Below are 6879 nucleotides of genomic sequence, written 5' to 3'. Positions count from 1 at the left end.
TTGGCAGCTCAGAACCTTGCCTTGAGACTGATATGACAGGTAGCCTTTGTCACGTGTTACTGTAAAAGAGATCCCTCCAGTAACTCCTGTGGATGCAATTCGTGCATTGGAAAGTGACTTCAAAGAGGTCAGCAAAAATGACAGAACAGTGTCACAAGAGGATCTCATCTTCCTCGACAAACGCAAGAAAGGCATAAGGAAAACTCCTTTAAGGAAAGACCACAGATGCCTGATAACAGACAGCTCGCAGAGGTCCGACTTAACCAACTCAAGAGGAAATTTGCCCGAGATGAGACATACAAGGAAGATTATGTTAAGTACATGAATGACATCATTCAAAGAGGTGATGCTGAGGAAGCTCAAGATGATGCATTTCCTGGTGAAACGTGGTATATACCACATCATGGCATCTATCATGAGGTGGGCTTCATAGATAATTGGCAAAGCTTCTGGGGAAAACCTGGTCTTGTTAGGAGAGACGGCATCCATCCCACTTTGGATGGAGCAGCTCTCATTTCTAGAAATCTGGCCAATTTTCTTAAATCCTCCAAACCGTGACTATCCAGGGTTGGGACCAGGAAGCAGAGCTGTAGTCTTACACACCTCTCTGCAGCTTCTCTCCCCCTGCCATCCCCTCATTACCCCATCCCCGTAGAGACGGTGTCTGCTCCCAGACCACCAATAACCAGCAAAAATCTATTTAAGCATAAAAATTCAAAAAGAAAAAATAATATAGCACCTTCAACTGCACCACAGACTAAAACAGTTAAATGTGGTCTATTAAACATTAGGTCTCTCTCTTCTAAGTCCCTGTTGGTAAATGATATAATAATTGATCAACATATTGATTTATTCTGCCTTACAGAAACCTGGTTACAGCAGGATGAATATGTTAGTTTAAATGAGTCAACACCCCCGAGTCACACTAACTGTCAGAATGCTCGTAGCACGGGCCGGGGCGGAGGATTAGCAGCAATCTTCCATTCCAGCTTATTAATTAATCAAAAACCCAGACAGAGCTTTAATTCATTTGAAAGCTTGACTCTTAGTCTTGTCCATCCAAATTGGAAGTCCCAAAAACCAGTTTAATTTATTATTATCTATCGTCCACCTGGTCGTTACTGTGAGTTTCTCTGTGAATTTTCAGACCTTTTGTCTGACTTAGTGCTTAGCTCAGATAAGATAATTATAGTGGGCGATTTTAACATCCACACAGATGCTGAGAATGACAGCCTCAACACTGCATTTAATCTATTATTAGACTCTATTGGCTTTGCTCAAAAAGTAAATGAGTCCACCCACCACTTTAATCATATCTTAGATCTTGTTCTGACTTATGGTATGGAAATAGAAGACTTAACAGTATTCTCTGAAAACTCCCTTCTGTCTGATCATTTCTTAATAACATTTACATTTACTCTGATGGACTACCCAGCAGTGGGGAATAAGTTTCATTACACTAGAAGTCTTTCAGAAAGCGCTGTAACTAAGTTTAAGGATATGATTCCTTCTTTATGTTCTCTAATGCCATATACCAACACAGTGCAGAGTAGCTACCTAAACTCTGTAAGTGAGATAGAGTATCTCGTCAATAGTTTTACATCCTCATTGAAGACAACTTTGGATGCTGTAGCTCCTCTGAAAAAGAGAGCTTTAAATCAGAAGTGCCTGACTCCGTGGTATAACTCACAAACTTGCAGCTTAAAGCAGATAACCCGTAAGTTGGAGAGGAAATGGCGTCTCACTAATTTAGAAGATCTTCACTTAGCCTGGAAAAAGAGTCTGTTGCTCTATAAAAAAGCCCTCCGTAAAAGTAGGACATCTTTCTACTCATCACTAATTGAAGAAAATAAGAACAACCCCAGGTTTCTTTTCAGCACTGTAGCCAGGCTGACAAAGAGTCAGAGCTCTATTGAGCTGAGTATTCCATTAACTTTAACTAGTAATGACTTCATGACTTTCTTTGCTAACAAAATTTTAACTATTAGAGAAAAAATTACTCATAACCATCCCAAAGACGTATCGTTATCTTGGCTGCTTTCAGTGATGCCGGTATTTGGTTAGACTCTTTCTCTCCGATTGTTCTGTCTGAGTTATTTTCATTAGTTACTTCATCCAAACCATCAACATGTCTATTAGACCCCATTCCTACCAGGCTGCTCAAGGAAGCCCTACCATTATTTAATGCTTCGATCTTAAATATGATCAATCTATCTTTGTTAGTTGGCTATGTACCACAGGCTTTTAAGGTGGCAGTAATTAAACCATTACTTAAAAAGCCATCACTTGACCCAGCTATCTTAGCTAATTATAGGCCAATCTCCAACCTTCCTTTTCTCTCAAAAATTCTTGAAAGGGTAGTTGTAATACAGCTAACGGATCATCTGCAGAGGAATGGTCTATTTGAAGAGTTTCAGTCAGGTTTTAGAATTCATCATAGTACAGAAACAGCATTAGTGAAGGTTACAAATGATCTTCTTATGGCCTCGGACAGTGGACTCATCTCTGTGCTTGTTCTGTTAGACCTCAGTGCTGCTTTTGATACTGTTGACCATAAAATTTTATTACAGAGATTAGAGCATGCCATAGGCATTAAAGGCACTGCGCTGCGGTGGTTTGAATCATATTTGTCTAATAGATTACAATTTGTTCATGTAAATGGGGAATCTTCTTCACAGACTAAAGTTAATTATGGAGTTCCACAAGGTTCTGTGCTAGGACCAATTTTATTCACTTTATACATGCTTCCCTTAGGTAGTATTATTAGACGGTATTGCTTAAATTTTCATTGTTACGCAGATGATACCCAGCTTTATCTATCCATGAAGCCAGAGGACACACACCAATTAGCTAAACTGCAGGATTGTCTTACAGACATAAAGACATGGATGACCTCTAATTTCCTGCTTTTAAACTCAGATAAAACTGAAGTTATTGTACTTGGCCCCACAAATCTTAGAAACATGGTGTCTAACCAGATCCTTACTCTGGATGGCATTACCCTGACCTCTAGTAATACTGTGAGAAATCTTGGAGTCATTTTTGATCAGGATATGTCATTCAAAGCGCATATTAAACAAATATGTAGGACTGCTTATTTGCATTTACGCAATATCTCTAAAATCAGAACGGTCTTGTCTCAGAGTGATGCTGAAAAACTACTTCATGCATTTATTTCCTCTAGGCTGGACTATTGTAATTCATTATTATCAGGTTGTCCTAAAAGTTCCCTAAAAAGCCTTCAGTTAATTCAAAATGCTGCAGCTAGAGTACTGACGGGGACTAGAAGGAGAGAGCATATCTCACCCATATTGGCCTCTCTTCATTGGCTTCCTGTTAATTCTAGAATAGAATTTAAAATTCTTCTTCTTACTTATAAGGTTTTGAATAATCAGGTCCCATCTTATCTTAGGGACCTCGTAGTACCATATCACCCCAATAGAGCGCTTCGCTCTCAGACTGCAGGCTTACTTGTAGTTCCTAGGGTTTGTAAGAGTAGAATGGGAGGCAGAGCCTTCAGCTTTCAGGCTCCTCTCCTGTGGAACCAGCTCCCAATTCAGATCAGGGAGACAGACACCCTCTCTACTTTTAAGATTAGGCTTAAAACTTTCCTTTTTGCTAAAGCTTATAGTTAGGGCTGGATCAGGTGACCCTGAACCATCCCTTAGTTATGCTGCTATAGATGTAGACTGCTGGGGGGTTCCCATGATGCACTGTTTCTTTCTCTTTTTGCTCTGTATGCACCACTCTGCATTTAATCATTAGTGATCGATCTCTGCTCCCCTCCACAGCATGTCTTTTTCCTGGTTCTCTCCCTCAGCCCCAACCAGTCCCAGCGGAGGACTGCCCCTCCCTGGGCCTGGTTCTGCTGGAGGTTTCTTCCTGTTAAAAGGGAGTTTTTCCTTCCCACTGTGGCCAAGTGCTTGCTCACGGGGGGTCATTTTGACCGTTGGGGTTTTACGTGATTATTGTATGGCCTTACAATATAAGGCGCCTTGGGGCAACTGTCTGTTGTGATTTGGCGCTATATAAAAAAATTGATTGATTGAATTGATTGATCATCCAAAGAAACCTGATAAGCTGCGTGTGGTTTTTGACTGTTCAGCCAAGCATAAAGGAACCATTCTCAATGAGCAACTCCTGACTGGACCAGACATGATCAACAATATGACAGGTGTTCTTCTACGCTTCCGGCAGCATCAAATTGCTCTAATGTGTGACATAGAGAAAATGTTTCACCAGTTTCAAGTCCAAGAGAATGATCGCAACTACCTCCGCTTCTTGTGGTGGAAAAATGGGGATGTAAGCACACAGCCACAAGTGTACAGGATGACAGTACATCTGTTTGGTGCTGTCTCCTCCCCAGGGTGTGCAAATTATGGGCTAAAACACCTAGCCAATGAGAACAGTCTTGCATTCCCACTAGGTTCTCAGTTCATAGCCAGAGACTTTTATGTGGATGATGGAGTAACAAGTGCAAAGACAGTAGAAGATGGTATACGGCTGGCACAAGAGGCTCATGAAATTTGTGCAAAAGGTGGTCTGCTGCTACACAAGTTTGTATCGAAAAGCGATGCACTTCTAAACAGCATACCAGCATCAGAACATGCAAAAGACATCAAAACAAAGGACCTTGCTTTCTCTGAGACAACAGAGAGAGCACTGGGTATTCACTGGAGCATAGAAAAGGACTGCTTCACATTCAACTTTGTGCTGAGAGAACAACCTCCTACACGGCGTGGGATGTTGTCCACTGTAGCAGCAATATACGATCCTCTGGGATTTGTCACCCCCTACCTCCTCAATGGCAAAAAAATCCTGCAGGAGATGTGTCGTCAAGGTACTGGATGGGATGACCCGCTGCCTGAACATCTAAGGCCACGGTGGGAGTGTTGGAGAAAAGATCTCATCAAACTGGAGAAATTGCAGATAGCTAGATGTTATGTGCCTAATGGCTTTGGAGAAGTGGTGAAAAAGGAACTGTATCATTTCTCAGATGCAAGCACCACTGGATACGGACAGTGTTCATATCTAAGACTGATAAAAAGTAACAGAGATGTTCACTGTGCTTTTGTCATGGGAAAGGCTCGTGTCTCTCCCACAAAGGTCACCACCATCCCAAGGTTGGAACTCACTGCAGCAGCAGTCTCAGTCACAGTGAGTAGCATGCTCAGAGAAGAGCTACTGTATGACAATGTGGAAGAGTTCTTTTGGAAAGATTCAAAGGTCATCCTAGGATACATAAATAACGAAGCAAGACACTTCCACACTTTTGTCGCGAATAGAGTACAGAAGATTCGCAATAGTACAACCCCCCAACAGTGGTTTTATGTTCCCACCTGTGAAAACACTGCAGACAAGGCATCCATGGGAACAACAATGGATAAACTACTGTCATCTGAGTGGTTCACAGGTCCTAAATTCCTGTGGGAAAAGGAAATACACCACCCCACAAAGGAGAGTATTGAACTTCCAATCGGAGACCCAGAAGTGAGGAAGGTGCAAACATTACACACACAAACAGCCGAACATGTGAGTCTTGCTGACCGACTGGTAAAGTTTTCATCCTGGTCTCATGCCATCAGTGCTGTAGCACGTCTCAGACGCCATCTGCTAAAAGATAAATCAAATGCACACTCTACTGTGAGTGAACGACAAAAAGCAGAGCTTGTAATCATCAAAGCTCTCCAAAGACAAGCATATCGGGAAGAAATAAAGTTACTAAGCAAAGGTAGACCATTACCAAGTAACAACAAACTGCACCCTCTTGACACATTTTTGGACAGAGATGCTGTGCTCAAGGTGGGGGGACGACTGCATCACTCATCCCTTCGGAGCTTATTCAAACACCCGACTGTCATTCCTCGAGAACATCATGTCACAAAACTGATAATTGCACATTGCCATGAAAGGGTTAATCATCAAGGCAAAGGCATGACAATGAATGAAATTTGATCCAGTGGCTACTGGATTCCCAGACTGAGTCAAGCTGTTGCATCCTATGTTCGCCAGTGTGTGTTTTGTCGTAGACTTAGGAGACCTGTGGAATGTCAGAAAATGAGTGATCTCCCAATGGAAAGAATGGAACCCTCTCCACCTTTTACTTACTGCGGCATGGATGTTTTTGGTCCATTTCTGACAAAACAAGGATGGAAAGAACACAAAAGATATGGTCTCCTCTTCACATGTTTCTATTCTCGTGCCATTCATGTTGAGATGTTAGATGATCTCACAACTGATGCATTTATCAATGGACTGCGATGCTTTATTGCATTACGAGGCTCGGTCAAACAGATTATGTGACCACGGTACCAATTTTGTAGGTGCCAAAAATGAATTGAATGCAGCTCTACAGGAAGTTGATGCTGAGAAACTGGTAACTTTCCTCACAGAAAAGCAATGCGATTTTGTCTTCAATGCACCTCATGCAAGCCATGCTGGTGGAGTGTGGGAGCGACAGATAAGGACTGTGAGAAATATTCTGAACTATGCACTCAGCCTCTCGCCTGGTCGACTCAATGACACTTCCTTAAGGACCTTTTTGTATGAGGCAGCAGCGATCGTAAACAGCCGCCCACTCACAACAGACAACCTCAACGATCCGAACAGTTTGGAACCACTGACTCCTAATCACCTCATCACCATGAAGGCTACCACTGCTTTACCTCCCCCAGGAAGGTTTGTTCGGGAGGACCTGTATGGACAAAAGAGATGGTGCCAAGTGCAGTATCTGGCAGAGCAGTTCTGGAGCCGTTGGAGGAAGGAGTACCTCCACAACATCATGGTCAGACAACGATGGCACAAGCCTAAGAGAAACATTCAAGTAGGTGACATAATAATGGACACGGATGAAACACAACCACGATCTGTGTGGAGGCT

Source organism: Thalassophryne amazonica, chromosome 1, assembly GCF_902500255.1.
Source record: "Thalassophryne amazonica chromosome 1, fThaAma1.1, whole genome shotgun sequence".
Taxonomy (NCBI): Eukaryota; Metazoa; Chordata; class Actinopteri; order Batrachoidiformes; family Batrachoididae; genus Thalassophryne; species Thalassophryne amazonica.
The sequence above is the reverse complement of the archived record's forward strand: the minus strand, read 5'-3'. Positions refer to the sequence as shown.